Source organism: Osmia lignaria, chromosome 14 (assembly GCF_051020975.1).
Source record: "Osmia lignaria lignaria isolate PbOS001 chromosome 14, iyOsmLign1, whole genome shotgun sequence".
NCBI lineage: Eukaryota > Metazoa > Arthropoda > Insecta > Hymenoptera > Megachilidae > Osmia > Osmia lignaria.
Genome location: NC_135045.1, coordinates 1687203 through 1706104, shown reverse-complemented (window position 1 = coordinate 1706104; position 18902 = coordinate 1687203). Strand labels below are relative to the sequence as shown.

General features: G+C 39.7%; 2 protein-coding genes across 3 annotated transcripts in view; one reads left to right on the top strand and one right to left on the bottom strand.

Annotated features, from left to right (window-relative positions):
* The window catches only part of LOC117609155 (uncharacterized), a 79050-nt gene extending 62386 nt beyond the window's left edge, over positions 1–16664 (bottom strand). The window contains exon 1 of one of the 2 annotated variants that reach the window (XM_034335135.2): positions 16519–16664. The gene's annotated coding sequence lies outside the window, so the exon portion shown is untranslated. Of the gene's footprint in view, positions 1–371; positions 483–16518 lie in introns of those variants that run through there. The other variant, XM_034335133.2, reaches the window with a different exon arrangement.
* Positions 863–18902, top strand: part of LOC117609154 (pre-piRNA 3'-exonuclease trimmer) — a 55547-nt gene continuing 37507 nt past the window's right edge. Inside the window, exon 1 of the mRNA XM_034335125.2 lies at positions 863–1074. The gene's annotated coding sequence lies outside the window, so the exon portion shown is untranslated. The remainder of the gene's footprint in view (positions 1075–18902) is intronic.

Here is an 18902-nt window from a genome sequence, read left to right as displayed (position 1 = left end):
CCTATGTTTAAGGTGTTCGATTAGGGGGGATGGTAGCTAGGACGATACTGAACAACTTTTTCCTTTACCAAATTGCAAATTAAAGCTTAGTTTTTGAATTATTCAAGAAAAATACCGAGCAATCAGAGGGCGCATAGTGCGCAGGCTCAGCCGCGGGAGTGTTGGCTACGAGCTGGCGTACTGGCAAGCAATTTGTTCACGACCATGTCGAGTGTGGTTCTCGTAGCCAACACTCCCGTAGCTCACCGCCATTTTCTTAAAGAAGTTTGATTTTATCACGAATGTACATCAAATATTGTAACTTAATATAAAAGAATACTGAGAATGAATGGTTGACTGAAAAAATGAAATGCACAATGACATGTACTTACTGATGATGATGATGAAGTTGATGTCTAAAATAACCTTAGATATGAGATGTCGTATGAGAACACAGGAAAACACTTTTTAGACGAAATCAGCTTCTCGAGTCAATGAAATACCTAAACACACAAAATATATTATAACTAATTGTTTTATACAATATTTGACAACTTGTTCAACGGCGTGCATACAAAACAATACGATACGATATATCGTAAAAAGGGGGCTAGTTTTCGTTGCGACTTTCGACGCGACAGGTGTTTCTATTTAACCTTCATAAGTTACAAGCAGTCGTAGCCCGTTTAAACGGTGGCTAAGCACGCTTCGAATCGTAAATATGAGTGTATACATACCGTCGAACACAAATCCCTATTCACCCGTGAACGTGTGAAACGAATAATCCATTACGGTCTTCCCGCTCGTACGTGTTTTGACGCCAATCAACATCGATGACTACCGACTGGCGTTAGTATCGGGTGAAGTTGTCATAGGTCAAGTCGCGCAGTGCATGATGGGAAGAATATTGCTAAACGAACCGAGCGCGTAGTGCGTACCGGTGTCAAGTAGTGGAACGCGCGGCAATTAGTGGACGTGTATTGTGACAATTAATTAGAACAAAACGGTGTGTAGGATGTTTAACCGGTCGTAAATGGTGGTTCGAGAAACAATCGACGAGGACAAATATCGGTTGCTGCTTGTTCATCATGTAAGGTAAGTAAAACTTGTCATTTATTGCATCGTTACGTGCCCGAGTATAACACCACGTATTGATGTTGCATGCATTTTGAGATAATTTTACTTCTGTCAAGCAAAAGACTGTTAAGTCAAAATTAGGCGTTAAAATTTTTATACGAAACGTATGACACCTTTCAAGAGAATTTTACGATTGCTAAAGAAAGAAATTCGATTGTACGAAGTTCCGAATGCATAAAAGAGTTTATAACGCCATTGTTGATAGCCGTTTCAGAGGAGCATAAATGAGGCAATTGTTAAAGCTGTCAGATAAGATTTTTACTGGTGATTTCCTCCGAGGAAAATTGCCAGCGATACTGTAATAAATTTTCTTAGCATCGAGACCACGCTAAATTATTTTTCACGGTAAATTAATGAAAAATTCTTGGATCAAATACTTCCGATCGATCGATCTCGATATTCTCCATTTCCTATTAATTTTTGCATAAAAAACCATCTTTCGCCCGCTTATATTATCCACTCTCTGTATTAAGTTAGACAATATGAAAATATACGGGAGCATTTCCCGACAAAGACCGCCATAGCAAAGAGGTTAACGGCCTCTATATAAATTCTGTGGTGCAGGTCTCGAGCAAAATACCGGTAAAACGCATCTCGCGTAAGTGGATGCATCTCTCGTGATATTAAATACATAATCGCCGACACAGAGGGTATCTCATGAAAAAAGAAAAGATCCATCGCGACCAAACCCCTATGCTGAAACATCGGAGTAGCTGTTTTACGAAGTACGGCCACTTTGTCTCGATTTCAAGCACACTTACCACTCGTGCAGCTGTAAATATCCCACGGTATTATCGTTTCGTCGTTGTACCTTGCCTTTAGTTTACGTGTCGACTGAGATTCGATAAAAATGTAAATATGTTCGGACATGTTTATAACGCGAGTCCGAACACGCGTAAGTTTTCAACGTAAGTACCTTTTTCGTTATCGGTCCTTTGCTCGAGCATCAATGATAAATACCAAATTAAAAGAAAAAAAACTAAGAATATTAAATAGGGAAAGTTTTTTCTGATAACCCGGTTCTTTAAATTCTCTCTCGATTCTCGTTTCATCGAAAGGTCAGAGGTATTTCGTGAATTTGATAGTCAGATGATGGTACCGTTGGAATAAAAGATTCGCCTAGTCGTTTACAGTGTTCGAAACGGATAGGTGCATTCGTCTAGTGAGAAATGGTGAAACTGTAAGAGGTATCGGCGGTAGATGTTGGTGAAAAGTGCGGACCTTTCGCTTCCTATTTTCCTATTTCCACTGTATCCGTGTGTATTTCCAGTCTTGAAGAATTGCCATTCATCGATCCTGGCTATAGCATCGGTGGTCGCAGTAATACGGAATATATCGGGAAAACATTTCCGCTTTACGAGCCAGTTCATTTTCTTCGTTCAAGGCAGTTTACATCGCTAGAATAAATGTTGAAACTCGAACTTTGCATATACTTTAGATCGAACGATTAAACCCGTATGAAATATAGTCACATTCGTGATTCAGATTAGAATCTGAACACGAGTACAGTACCGTAGTTAATGTATCACATAGGCTTTTAGATAATTTTAGAAATTATTAAAAATGAAATTTTTTAAGCAACAGGTTAACAACACGATACATAGATGAATTTTCGTCCACGGTTTTGGTAATGATCGTTTTTGTTAGTAATTGTACGATTGGGATTGGAATTGACCTGATTTCACGGGGGCTTAGCATAAGTACGGTATTTATACGAGGACATAAACCAACTAGGAGTTGTCTCGCCGCATACTATTGATCCTAACCAATTCTAGAAGGTCAGAAGTGGGATACGTCGTTATTAATTGCACATCACATCGTGCAACACGGTACTAATCTAGATAATTGCTTTGTACCGTGTGGAGAGAACGTCCAACTAGGATAAATCATACCCAGTTTAATTGGCAAATAGGAAACGCGTTCTGGTTTCTAACATTATAACGTTACGTTCAAAATGTTACCAGCTGGAATTTTGAGATATAATATAAAATCCTAACTACCTTTAAAGAAAGCTTCCTCGTACAGTTAGAGTTTCAACATTATTACCTGGGGTAATTTCAATAATGGGAACAAACCGCGAGGGAAAATTTTATTCCATTATCTCAATCTTTCTTTGGATTTCCTCTTTCTATGGGATGTCTTTTTTTCTTAAACGAAACTGGGGGAGGAATAAGCTTCCAAAATTCATGGGCAGAGGAAAGTTTAGGCAATCGTTCACCCCACTGCAAGTTTCCTTACCGTCTAAAAGCTGTTCCATTTAATGAAAATTAAATTAAATTCAAAGTAATCTATGAACGATAGAGGTTTAAATAGTTCTTCTTTAATATAAATCTAAAAAATGTAGAAAAAAAGAATAATTAAGCGTTTGGGGAGGTATTAGACAATGGAAATAGGAATTTATCGTACTTTGTACTATCTCAACTCCGAGTAATACAATTAGCAATTAGTATTTCTTCCGGTATATATTAGCCGAGTTATTATAAATGGAATTCACGGTACTTGAAAGAGTGGACTAATTTTTCCATGCAATTTTTTAAATACTGCTGCGTTCCGTGAAACTGTTTAATGTTTAACATCGAACGGCTAGAAAAGAAGCGAACATACGAGAAAAATATCGTGCGAAGGGTGAAACGTGAAACACGCGAACACACATCACGCCACCGGTGAAATAACTAAAATCTTATCTCGGTTTCATTTTCGCGAATTAACGGCGCACACTCTAAACGACAGTTTTAACCGATTTTTCATACGATTACCCTGCTGGCTGGTTAATTGTAAGTAATTCATTAGCAACCATTCAATTACTCGCAGTTGTAAAATTATTTCCTCGAAGCTGCTTGATGAAGAGTTTTTATACAAATGGACACAGACTAATCTCTGGAAGAATATCACGACCCTATTATACTTTCTTTCTAAAAGAAAAAAAAAAAAAAAATAGAAATAGTTCGTTATTGAAATTCGGTAAAATTGCTTCTGGATCTAAAAATATAAGAGTCTGAATATATTTGAAATTTCTATGTTACATTTCTTTCAACATTCCTTTGAAATCATATTTCTAAAGCTTTCACTGGCCCTGATTTTTCGAGCTTGTTATCGATATAAGCTTTCAAAAGAAAAAGTATATATCTGCGGTGAAAGGTCACAGGTATACATCAGGAGCGTAGTTTCTACACGTAACATCGATTCAATATCCGGGAATGGAAATAAAAATTACTTCCTCTTTAATAAACCGTTCTCACAGTTTGCGCTCAAAGTTGTACGAGTGTTTAAAAGCCAAGAAGCGACCGTCTATTGTTCGTGTATGCAAGTTTCTGCGGTGCATTGTCGCGTCAACGCGACTGCAGCCGCAGAGAAAGTTAACTTTACCCATTCATCAGTTGACCAAACATCTACTGACCAAATTGAAACGTTTTCGTCGCTCTCCCGTCCCTATACCTGTTCATCTTGATCTTTGCTTCCCACCCCCGTCGATCGCAGCGAACGCTTCAAACGAGAAATGCAAATTCCATTTATCCGTGAGTGTTACAGATGCAATTAAACTCGGTCGACGGGGAAGCTCGAATAACATCACGTTTGAGTGGCACTTTACGGGGGAAATCGAAGGATAGCAACAAAATGGGAAGCGTAGAAATTTCAAACCCCTGTTCTGGCTCTTATACAACGTTGAATGATGAAAATTATATTAGAGCATGTGGAAAGTGGTATCGTTTCTCTTATTAAATATTTTAGGGTGCATCGTTCGATGAATGGAAGAAAAGTAAATAATACCAGTGGCGCGGAAACCCGGAAATTGCACGGTTCTGGTTATTTTCCCGGGAATTTTTCTTTAACCCCCTCCCACCTACGTAAGATTTATTATTCCGCAGATGTTACGATAGCGGTTAAGTGGAGTTGGTTAATTGCAAGTCTGTTTCCCTCGTTCTCGAGTGTCCGGGAAACTTTTAATTAATCAAATTAGCAGATAACTCGGCATACCCGACGCGGTTGATTATTAATAACTTGCTCGGTTAACGTTTACAGCTGCGTATAACTGCACTATTCGCGATCGTTAGATAAGGATAAGTATAGATCTCGTGGTCGGGTCTGGACGAAGTCTGGGTCAGATCTTGATTAGGTGGGATCTAGGTCAAGTCTGAACCGTGCGAAGTCTTTCGTCCCTGGTTTTATGAAAAATATCGCCATGAACGTTTTTACTGCCTGGAAAATTTCGTTGGGAACATTAGGAGGGTTGGTGGACATTATTCAAAAAGGAAACTTTGTACACCCCTATCGAGCCTTCGGAGAAACTTTTACTTCAACTTACGAGCGTTACGTGCACGCTTGGGCATCGTCGAACATAATTCAACTAAACCAGAAATAATTTCATTTAATAACCATGAAGAGGCGAAACCCTTTTAGGGTAAAATTGCAATATTATGCCGGGAACAGAGGATAGACATTCGTCAAATTGTCAAATCGTCGAATTGCATAGGTTTCGTAATAAAAATTTTGTTCGATGTTCAGACCCGTGTGAATTGCGTTTTAAACGATTGAAATGGTTTACTCCGAAACAGCTCCGCTAGAAGAATTTTAATTACCAGTTTCGACCCAATACCGAATTGCACGATTCAATTTAAAGGTAAACATTGAATATTGATAAGTGCATCGAGTTTTTTATCTTCTCTGTTTTATCCTAATTTCGAGGGTGCTCTTTGAATCTGTTCTTTTCAAAGAAAATCATTCCAACAATCGAAATGCATATTCAGCGATTCATTCCGAGGGTGTAAAAAATCTTGAATATTAAGATAAAGTTTCTCATCTTTGCATCGGTTGCCAAAACAATAATGTTATGCAGAAATTCTTGCAAGTTCGACGAATGTGTGGTGCATGCGGATAGCACACATTTCAGGAGGGGATTCGATTTTCATCGAAGAGACGTTGTTTCTGCAGTGTAGAGGATCTTTGCATTGGAGATGCATCTTGTGTCGAAGCATATGCATGAAGTAATAGCGTGGGAAGATTGTCGAAACTATCGACGATATGGAATACAAATGAAAATGATATCGAATAACAAGGGAATATTCGAAAACAATTACTCAAAGACAAAATTATTATCCTTTCTGTCCTAGTATTGCGTGTCTATAATTTTCTATTACTCAGCTTTTTATTCTCGTTCGTTCATTAATCAAAGGATAGGTATGTTAGACGTCGCGTGACGAATAAATGGCATCTTTACTGGCTTCTTATTAATTTATGGTACCATTATCCGTTACTTCATTTCTAGCTACTTAATTTTCCCGTTTCGAACTTCCAGGACGGTGATCGTAAGACGAAGTCACCATCTTCGCGATTATTTCCGTGATAATAAAAGAAGTTTTACATCTTCAATAATAACGATCAAAGCGATTACCAATTTTCCAAGTTTCTTAATCGTTTAAAAGAGAATCTCGACAGTCTTCCGTTATTTTAAGTATAATGTCGAGCTCGTGCAATTTAACGCAAAATCTGATTAAACATTGGCAAAGCCGTAATTTAACTTAACGTATGGCGTTGTGCATTGAAATTTTAATCGTGCAAAGTTTCGATGCGACGAAACATCGTTGCGCGAAATGTTGACCGAAGACGGAAATTCGTTTGTAGAACGGTTCGTTTTAACGTGTCAGTAAACACACCTTCCTGGTTTGTTCTCGCTGCTTGTAATTTACGTGATACCGTACTTACAACGCATCCGGAGATGAAATAGTATCCGCATTTCGACTAACGAATTCGAAATTACGTCAGGAAAGTTGCGTGGTAATTTTGAACACCGTGGAACCGTGACGCGACATCATCGTTCGATTCAATTACGACTTGGTATTTTTAATTACGTTTTTCTTTTCGTACAATTATCATTTTATGACCGAGTCTCTGACCATCGTGTATTTTAATGCACAAGTTGCTAATCCGTATCAAAGTTCGTTTATTATTCGTTACCGAAGAGGATTATATTCTATACATATTATACGATGTAAAGTTTGGCAAGTTCCACGAGCTATAGTCTCAATAGACGATGCTATTATTCGCATTCAAATTGGATTAAAAGTTGCAAATCTTTGGATGCTATAATAGTAGGATCGAGAATGGAAGCATTAATAACGCATCAAAGTGACAATTTTCATTTAACTTTATTATCCAGACGATAATTAAAGCGTGCTTAAAAATTTGATATAATCGCTATCTCCTTATTTAATCTTTTTCCTCTGGCGAGAAAGGTGAGAAAACTATTATTACGAGAATGGTTCTACGTGTCAGAATGATAATTCATTCCGAAGAAATTTTCAGTAGGAAAGTTGTGCGTGTACTTTTATCAGATAGTACGGAAACGCGGTGCATATTTCGAGGGAAGAAGCAATATAGCTTTTCTTGCATGCTAAATTACGCGAAATTCTCTCCGGCTGGCAGACATTATGGGAGAAGGAGTGTCTGCTGATGCAAATTTTCGAGACGAATGCCTCCGTAAGCTCTTTCAATTTACGAACGGATATAAATAAAACGAATCGTGCTACTAGATTACTCGGTTGCCCTAGCTTTCCTAATATACCCAGATCGAAGTTCGTGCCGAGAAATTTCGAGCTTCGCTTTCACCTTTTCGTTTCATTTCTTTTCCCTACGGCTGTTCATATTTTAATTCAACACAGTAGATTTTTAGAATTAAAAATAATGATTCTCTTCAACATTGTGTTTTAATGAGAATTTCTTTTAACATCAGAGTTTTCGTTATACTCGAAACTTTTTAGAGTTGAATACGTTTCCAGCAAGCATTCAAGTGTTAAGAGTTTAGGGAAAGAATATTCGTCATCAAGTTTGAGCACCATGTCACCCATGTGTCCAGGTGATATATGAATATCCATAAGAATCTGTCACCCATTTTATGAATAACGATCCTGCTCAATCAGGTTGACAATTTTCACCGAAAATTGTCAAAGTTCTTTCCCCTTTAGCCCAATTTTGTTTCGTCGTTAAATCGTGCACATTAACTTCGTTTATTTTATAACGAGCGTGTATTACGGAGGATGCGTCGAGTCACTGATGATTCAGCTGACACGGAAGCATTAATCACGCAAACACGTTCTTCCGTTGTTGTTTCACCGTAAAATAACATTATTTCCATAGTGGAAACTCAGGGAAACTGTCTCTCGAGTTTCAGAATTTTCCGGAAACAATATGTGTAAGCAGTACTGCGATTCGATCGAGTTGTCGATTGCGTTTCATCGTTATTCACTGCTCTCGTATAGTTATGGTGTTAACAATCTTTCTCAAACGGTATGATAAAGCGAATTGAAACGCTCGTAAATGTTTCTATGAATTCAACTGACGTGTCGGTGACACTCGAAAAGTTTTATTGCGAATAGGATGTTCAAGTTTACGACTCTAATTCCGCGAAACTATGCAGCCAGTCGAAACTCTGTTATAGCTATAGTTTCATTAAACTTCCGTTAATAACTGTACTGTAATTGAATATCGGATTAGAAGGGGGAGAAACAACGAACGGTATCATCGGTACGAACGATGGGAGATATCAAACATCCAATTACCTACATCGTGGCAATTTTGCAAATTTTTCACCTGTAAAAAGTTTCTGCTTTTTTTTTTTTAAAAAGGCAACTCTACGCGAAACGGCAAATGCAATTTCGAAGCGTTAATCAGTCGGAAACAATCCGGGGATTGTCGTCGTCCCGTCGAATCGGTCGTTCATTTCATATTTCATAGGAACGGACGGCGCGTTTCGTGTTTGTTAAAAATTCGCCGGTCACATCATTATTTTCGTAGAGCCCAGGCCTTTTCGACGCGCCGCTGTAATTAACGTTCCCGAAGTTCAATGCAATTAACGTTCGCCAACTTCAATGCAATTAAGTCCCGTAACGAGTAATTGAATATTGATTTTTGACTCGTGTCTGCATCGATCGGTGTTGGAATTCGAAGTGGAAAAAACATGTGTCGATGTTCGCGGGGCCACCGGGGATCCAGGGGCGGAAAATTTTCATAATTTCGAGAATCGAATTTTCCAATCCGAATTAGTGGAATTCGTAATTCCTGTTTCTATTAAAACGTTCAATTTCGTTGAATTACTTTCGAGATGGAACTTGGAAATGACGAGAAATTCGTCTGTGGGGAATATTGACCGTGTGAATTCAGACCCATGGCTACTTCCGGCACGAAGGTATAAATGATAGATCACGGTATTCATCCTGGTTAGAAACGGTCGATGCTCCGCCATTATGCTCGTATTCCTCTCAAAATGGTTCGTTAGAATCGTTCGTTCGTAGTCGTCGCAGGAAGAAAGGATGCAGCTAGAAACTCGTACGCTTTGTACGCGGCCAATTATCCCGTCGAGTGGAAACAAGGAAATTGTATGCTGTTCACACAATGCGAACGTAAACTCGTCCATGGTTCTCGTGCGAAATCTTGTATCGCTGCAGGTGTAGAGGGTAGATTGTGGCATCCGTCCGCCTCGAACATGATCAATAGATACATTGATGAAATCCTGTTTCTCCATCGATAATCTAGAAACCGAGATTCCCGGGAATTTTTAATTTATTTGACTACCACTTTTCAGTTTGGTACGAAATTTTTAATTGGACCTCGACGAAGTTGTAGCTACATTCTGATTCTCAATAGCGACCGACTGTTTCACTGCTGAAAGGCCAGCTTTCAAATAGGAGTTATAAAATTTCGGGTTGCTAAGGGAAGTGGTATAGGGGTTGCTTTAAGTAGCCCACTGTAATCAGTGAACAGGGAACTTTAAATTGAAGTTGTTGCAATTAGCAATTAAAAATAGGGAAACTTTTGCTTGAAAATTTTTGAGTAACTCACAGATGGAATTAGATTTACATCGATAAAATTCTTGTCACGACAGACTTCTTAAATAACCCGATTCAAAAATATATTTACAAAATCAGGGAAACTGTGTTTGTACACATCTGAAGAACTGCCTATTGAAAAATCTTGCGAAACTAGAAGCAGAGGGAATTCATGAGAAGAATGGCTTCAAACGAGCGTACATATGCAAGGCATAAATTACGATATCCATGCTTCCGGTCGGTCGATCGATGACGAACGAAACGTCAGCGGAGGAAAAGTTCAGCATCGAATCCTGGTTCCTCTCCTTGTCCGTTTGGGATTTGTCGATGGACAAGAAAGGAAACTTGGACCGATAAGTGCGGGAAGTTTCGAAGAAGGAAACGGGCGTTCGATCTCCGTTGGGAATCGAACGATCTTACACCAGTTCTCGACGATGAAAACGTGAGCGCGAATATCGAAGAATCGTCGATCGGTAAAATTTTATCGACAGAAAAATCAAATTCGAAAGGAACCGACACCTGCGACCGTCGAACGACCATGTCCCGCGAGTTAATAGAATTCCCTCGGTACACGATTTCTCGTGTACTGTTAACCTTACGGATAGGAGTAAATAATTAATTCATTTCGCTATTCAAAATTTTCCCGGTACGCGTAACGCTCGTTAAATACCGAGATTTAATTGTATGCCCAACAACGAAGAATTCGAGACGCGTTTCTTTCTTTTTTTTCATTTCCTCGAGACGACGAGGTCTCTCCTTTATTTTAATCTACAAAGCGGAAATATTTAGCATTTCTGTCCGGCAGAGACGGCCGTAATTATGTCCGGACGTTAATGTTATAACCAGACAGTCGTGCAAATTCTGGAAACATTTAATTCCACGTAATTCGGTGCAGCTCGCGAAACAAGGAAACGTTTCTTTCAGGGTGAAAGACTCCACACAACTTCCCTTGTCTTTCGACGATCGAGACTTCCCCCGGCCCCTCCTTCGAAAGACGTTTAATTAAAATCTCAATTAAAGAGAATTCAGGTAGGCGCGATTGAAAAATGTCTGCTGTCCCCGTTCCGTAAGTGATAGCGACCGCAAAGGCATTCCACGCGGAAAAAAGGATTTATATTCAGCGTTCGAAATGTTTAATTGGCACGGAAAGTCTACCTCGTTCGCAGCTCGCCAGATGAAAGTGTCTATAAGTAATAGAGTCTGCCGGTCGGATGTGGAGCTCGGTGAATTGAAAATTAAAATTGAATCTACCGGGAGTCGAGTGCAACACGTGCTACTTCAAGGGACTCCGGAAAGACTACGAAAAACAATCGAATGTTATTTTAACCCTTTTATTTTCTATTTGTCGTTATTTTATCTATTCTGTCAAATGTAATTTGAAAAAGATTTCTGAAAGAAACAGTCTGCTTTCGATGCTTTGGTTAAAATTGCGCGGTTAATTCAGGCTTGGAAAATTCCTACCCTTTGACCTATATCGTAGCTTCAGGGTGACGTTGGAACACATTTTTCTTTCGACATACTTCAGCTTGAATTTAGATGAAAATTACGACGCAGAAAATAGAGAATCGAGTAGAAAACGTGTGTTTCAAGTATCGAAAAGAATGGTAAAGACATTTTGAAAATGCCAAGAAAAAGAGGAAAATGAGATATCGCTGAAATATCGAATTCAAGGGAGCCGAAGATTTACCAAGATTTATCCCCGGTTCTGCTCATCCATTTTAATCAACACGGCAGGCCTCCCTTCGTCTTGAAATTAATAATTGTCGGAGGATCCTCCCGGGTCGCGTTATGTAAAACGCGTTAAAGTTGAACTTTGCTTTCCGCGCAGCCTCGAGCAACTTTTGCACGCGAGACGATAGTTAAAAAATTCTCGGGAGGAACGTTTCTTCTTTCGTTAGGGAAATATTCAAGGAGGCAGAGGGAATTTTTCATTGTAACGAATGGATTCTCGTGTGTCCTTGGCACTTTTTCAAATTTCTTTGTCCGACACTCGTGAAGCAATTTTTGTCGATCGGAAGATGCAGCCATTTTATTTATATTCAGATTATGCAGTTATTTCGATAAAATTCGAAGAGCTATTTTCCGCTGTTTTCGTGTCGTCAAATCGTGTCAGACTTGATGCGTTTCGAAATCACCTTATATTTTTAGCTCCCTCGTCACAGTTTTATTTCTAATGAACCAGCAACCTTTCTTTCAAGTGAAACAATTTACACTGTCCGATTCGTATCGCGATCATTTTCGGAGTAATCAAGATTGCCAATCATTCATGGAAAAAAAGATCTCTGTTCTAGCATTGCCGAGCGTTACTTAATGCCCTACAATAATTTACAATCTTCTCAATCGAAATTACAAGCCTCGATGGTATATCATAGTATCGTGCAAACATATCGCATTATGCCCTTTCTTTTCTCAGAAACCCCGAGCAAATATACTTTATTACCAACTTTGTGACATTTTTAAAACCGCCTATTTAATAATACTTCGTATTATTCAACCCAATGTCCTCAATTGTTTCGCTGCAAAAAATTCAATCAAATTCGAATGAAATGTTCTATTATTCTCTAAAAGCGCAAAACTAGCTTTGTAGGAAATACATTTTTGTAAAAACAAAAGCTCGTAGATTTTTCCTATTTCAAACGGTCGCTTTCACGCGAACAATAATCCTGGGAAAATGGAGAAAAATCGTCCAGTTCCTATGCGAAACAAGATAACTGGTGATTACTGTTGTCGCGTTCTCGTGGGTGGATCGGTAACATTCCGTGCCCGGAATACGTCGAATAAGCCGAAAAAGGTTCGAGCATTATGACGTGGCCCCGAGCCGTGGCACGATATCGTTATCTGATAACACGCGACACGAGCCCCTTGCGTTTTACAAGCATCGCTGTATATATTTTCACGGCGACCGAAATTCAGGCTGCCGATTACCAACGTGGTTTCCCGGGTTCCTAAAGGGACCTTTTATCGGCACCCTGTGCATTTTCAGGGTAAAAGGGTGAATTTAAAAACGGTGGAGAAGTAAGTCTAGCGCTGGCGGTGCTGGCCCGTAAGTTTCAAAGTAGAATCATTTTTAATTCGACGATGCTAATGTTAATCTTGTTCCCCGCTATGGACGAGCAAATTGATCTATGGATAAAGGATAATTACAAGCACCAATTTGCATTCTATTAATTTGTTTCCCTTTAAAGTAAGGTTTATTTGAGCGCACGTGTTGCGTACATATTTCCTTTGAGCCAAGTCTCTCATAATTTACGTAATGATAAAATTAATGTAAGACAAAGTAACAGAGTTTCTGTTTACTTCGAGCTTTTTAATGAAAGTTCAAACATTGACAAACGAGATATTGAATCTTCTTAAACGCGAGATTAATTGGTCGTTTAATGGAGGTTTGTTTATTTTTCTTTGAGGAAACCCGTTGTTCCTAATTAGAACAATTAAAAATACATATTTCAGGGGAAATTCAATTAAAGGCAAACCGATGAACTCTTTATACATCGAATCGCTTTGGAATACGGTAAATTCTCTGGAAAATTGTAGAAAATTAGAATCAGAGAAGGAGTGATTCAATTTTCTTAAATTAAATATATTTTTTCATCGAATTCATGATTCGACAAAATATGGAATGGAAAATGAAACAGAGAGCGCTACTTAAAAAAATACTGAAGCGAGGTTTTTCTAGGTGTTCTTCCATTTAATTCGTGGGAGGTTTGTCGTTAGAGTGTGAAGTTGCCACGGTGAAAGCCTGTTAAGGTGACTGGAATATAATAACGGTATCGATCGCGAACGCAAAGACAAGGGTGCGTTTACGTTCGTTCATATAAGGGAGCAAATACCCCTGGTATAGAACATTAAACGCGGTGACTACGTGTCACGCTAGGAGGGCAAGAAAAAAAAAAAGAGCAAAACGAATATACACGAAAACAAAAATTCTTCGCGTCGTTAAAAGAATTCAAACGCATCTAACGAAAGCAATTTCCCTCGGTAGCGAAGCTTCTCTAAGCGTTTCACATCGAAGAAAGTTTCTAGAAGGCAACAAGTAAATTATGCATCGAGAAAGAAATTCATCGGTACGAAGAGAAGAAGCAGGAAAAATGCTCGATTTTATTTAAAGTGGAAAGTAACTGAGTTTCCTTAAGTTTCACCTCTTCCGGGAGTTACTTTGTGCAACAATAAACTTGAAATTCAAATTGAAATTTCTCCTTTTTCGAAAGAATTCGCAAACGATCTGAATTAATTTCTTCCTTTTTAATTTCGCGAAGAAATTAACCACTAGGGGTACCAATAAGGCCGAAGAGAAAGAGAAGAAAAATCCTTGTCGCCGTTTCAACCGCGAAAAATTAATTGCGTGGAAGAAAAAAATGAAATTCCAAGTCGAGCAAACGAGAGTGCCCCCCCCCCATTTCCCCTTTCTTGTCGGTGAATTAATCGTCGAGGGTGACGGTTGTGAGCCGAATAATCGCAAGAAATATTATTAACGTCGACTGGATGAACAGGCAGAAAATTAACCGCCGCAAGAAAAGCACGGAATCGCGAACGAACCGAACGAACGACCAACGAAACAACGTGGAAGAAAATAAAGGAAAGCGGGGAACCTTGTTGCGTAGACGACGGTGGAAGGCTCGCTGGAAATACGGTCCGAGGGAAGAGGATTTTGATAGAGAGAGGAAGGGAAAAGCAGCAAGTGGCCATGTTGCAAGTTCCCTCGGGATTAAACAAACAACCGTGAGCCAACACGCACACTCGAATCGGACACACCCTGCCTTTCCTTCTTCAACGGGAATTTCGGATGTCGATGTGTTTACGACCAAAACCCTACTCCCGGTTGAAACGCGAAATAATACTTTGCGTGCTATTCGCCATTGAAACGCAAAATATTTTCATCTCGCCGACTACATTCACCGGGAGTTAACGCAACTTCCGCTTTTTCAGGTCTTAAGGTACTTAAGGTACTTAAGATAAATTAGAAGAACGTCGACGCAGATGCTGCAAAAGATCTCGAAAATTTATTCACCCATCTCTAAATTACCATGCCATAAATTTGAAGCGAGTAACAAAAGCATCCTGCATTGAGAATAACTTTCTCAATTCGGATGAGCTTTATTACGTCAGAGGTTTATTTTCTTAGAAAAATCAACCACAATGAACCTTCATTTTCGTTCTCAAACGTCGATGTCGAAAACCAACTAAAAATGAGTGACACTGAAGCGGAAGGGTTGTCGAAATTGAAGGTAGTATTAATAAAGGAGGGTTGATAATGGCTTCCGTTCACTAGGAGCGCCATTGTGTAACGAACTGAACGGTGCTGCAGATTCGCGATGTCGGTTTCAGAAGGCGTTTCATCCTGCTGGAAGATATAGAAATCGTTCTGACGGGCTAACGAGATTTTGCGTTATCGTGGCGAACCGAGTGAGATCCGGGACAATGGAGGCAACACGGAAAGGCCGAGCTGAGCAGAACAACGGAGCCACTTGTTACACGCAACACGATAGAAATTGTTTCTTCGGTTCGTCGTACGTTAACTCGGTGAATTTCACCTGGCGATCGATATTCTGCTCATTTTCTATCTGGACAGAGGTCGATTCGAAGCTAGAGACTCCAGTTAATGGAACGGTTAACACTTTGATGTTTGCAGAATTTTATAAAGCAAATGGATCGTGGAATTTCAGATCCTATGGTCGTATTTTTTCCTCGAACAATGACGAATGTTCCCCTCTTTCGAATTTTTCCATGATGGATGCCAAAACCCCGGGATGGTTCCTGGTTTGACACATTTCGAACGAACTTTGAGTAATACTTGGGTTTCCTGCTGAAGTACACGGACTATAAGAGACGATCGATAACTGTTGTTTTAAGAAATTCAAAAGGGTGCGTCTGAGAATCGGATAGTTCGATGCAACAAAGGTATTATTATAAAGGTACAGAGAATAATGATGAAAATGAGTACATAGAGCAATTGCAAGACGGTATGATTACTCACGTATACTCCAGCTTGGTTAATTAGTTCCGTCCTCGAAATAGGAGGATTTTCGATCGTTAAACTCGTACACTTAACAACTAAATATAAATCTTCCGTGAAGGGAAATCCGTCGTCTCCGTCACCAAAAACTTCAACGCTGGTATTCTTAGCGAACGCGGTAACAGGTGTCTCGACTGCTACCCAGTCAGGCCCGTGAACAAATAGGTATCCTTTTCGTGGTTTCCGCTAGTTTGTCGACTGGCTCGGATCGAATGAAACAACGATTCGATACCGTGACGTTGTTCGAGCTCGTACGAATAGAAGAAGAAAGGTGACCGAGCATTTATCACACTTGCAGTCAGGCGATACAGCACACGGTTCACTAGGCTCGCGTTTTCCCGCGAAAATCTCCTGCTTGTTCACGGGCGTCCATCCACTGCCGATCACTTATCCGAAACTTCGATCGAACGATTGGATATCCTTTCGGATTCTCGAATGTTGGAATCTTCTTTCGCACATATCGAGAAGTTGAATCGTCTTCAGGATGCGGTTCACTCGGAGATTAGCGTCGAAGCTGTTGGTGACGGCGATACGCGACGTGAACGGACAGGATGTATCTGTACGACTGACCTTGTTTCCGGAAGTTGCCCTCCTAGCTGACGAACACGCGGGAACCGAGGCTCATGTCAAGAGTCAATTGAGCGACAACGGGCTACCGGCGACCGACTTTTACGCTTTGGACCTCGTGATCCTTTGGACTCCTGCCGCGCTCTGTGCCGTAGCTGAACGCGCGTACCTTAACGGGACGACGCCGACGCCGAGGCCAACATCGACGCCGACGCCGATCACAGGAGAGCATCGTGCACCTGCGCCTTGACTACCTTTCCTCGTCCTCTCCTGTCCGTATCCAAACTCGTTTCAACCATCGTCCACCTGACTCTGCTACCTGAACTCACCTTTCATCCTCGAATACGTAACCCCCCGAGCTTCCACTCTCGCCACACCTGAACGCGCCTTTCAACCCCCCGTTCCTTTCACCGATACGATATTTCGTACGGTTACCTTGCTACAGTTGTTTGATCTTCGGTGAACGAACCACTCGCTGATTCGATCAATTCGATTTCGACGAACCGTTACAAGCGAATGGATTGTTCACTTCGGCAACGAGTTTTCCTATTATTTTAGATCGAAATATTTTTTAGCAATTTTTCTCTTCCATTTTTCCACCATTGTAGAAGATTACTGACCGAAACACTCATTTCGAACTTGTTCTTTCCTTTTTTTGCAGAGCTTTCTCTACGCTGTTTACAATAATTTACGATAAACATATGTATATTCAATTTATGGATTATTCAGTCTCGACTTCTTTTATCGAAGATTTCAGAGTTTTCTAGATTTGAAAGGGTCGAAAAGATGAAAAGTATTAAAAAATGTTAAATTTTTTTTTCAGGAAAGAGGTAGAATATTAAAGTAATGCGTGTAAAATGTGGTGAATAGACGAGTTTCTTTCTTCACGAAGGGGTTTATTGAAAATGAAAGAAGTAATTCATTCGGATTAGCCTTTTTCGAAATCAGAAATGCGGATATTTTTCAAAAAGATAATGTCACATCACGCAGGATATTAAAGGGTACAAATGTTTCGGTATTAGCTAGGTTGCTTTTCCTTTTAGAGTGGCACATTTTCACCTGTGTATTTTCGTCACATGGCTGCCGGCACCCGCCACAAACATTCTTTTCCCTTTATCCGGCTGCTTTTCAACTGCTAATCTTTTGAAACATCGCGATACGTCGCTCTTTTCTCGGTACCATCAATTAAACGTACGATAGCGACGATACAAAAGAGTTAATTTTCCGTTTGTCAACTAAATATCTTTTGTATAAATCTCATCGAAGAAAAGCGACCACTTTTTCTTTTTTAAATAAATCAATCGTCCTCCTGCTGTCTTTCTTTTTTGCGATCAAAAATTCTGGTATAAATCTCAAGGAAGAGGGTGACTAGCCTTTTTCGCATTAAATAAATCAATCGCGTTCGTGTCGTTCTTTCCTCCTTGCTTCCAAAATTCTCTCATAAATCCTCTTCGAAAAAGGCTCCTCCTTTTTCTTAAAAATAAATCAATTTTTTATATTCTCTTCGAGATACTAATTTTTATATCACGCTAACCATTTTGCCAGCGAAGATTCTCTAATTAACCTAATAACAGAATTTTTTTCCCAAACTGATTATTGATTAAATTCTTCATTATTTATAATCTTTCTTCATTTCACTCGTACTTTGCTCGTTTCTAAATTCTCCTGAATTTCAAGTGGGTAGAAATCGAAACCTCTGAAACGCGAAAATCTCGAATGAATTCCAGTCTAGAACGATCTCGTTTGAGTTTGCGGTAATTCAAGCCAATTGCAAGATAATAAACGTGAGCGTTCGTGGGTCGAATCACAGGTATACACATCGTTCGAGGATTCGCTCCGTTCCTTAGGTACACTCTTGTTGCTCGTCCAATCTCTGACGAGAACATATCTCTGAGCTTGTAATCATCCACCTATACCGTACCACCTAAAAGCTACTTCCACGTTGGTCCATAAGCTGATCTGTCAAGGATGTCAGTTATCCAAAAGGGTTGCTTGTTCAGAGTCGGGAAGATATCCAAAGCGAGTATCCTTCTCAAACGTTTCTTCAACGATTTAACCGAACAATTTAACCTCGTTAACGAGCGCGAATTGTCCACCGAACAATAATTACCATTAACACTCGTTCGTGGTTTCATTGCTGATTCTTTGACATTATGCAGCTTCGCTGATGTAACTAATTAACTTGGTTAATTAAACTTTACCTCGGTCTGTTAAATATTTTTAACAGAGTGCCGGGATAATAGAATTTACCTTGTCATTGATGTGGGTGTTGACGAATCTTCGATGCAGAGCGAATGAAATTTAGCTACCCGGGGAGAATACACATTTTCAAAACTCAACGTTCGCGTTGAATTTCCATAGGAATTTTTAAACTTGCCACGCTCCTT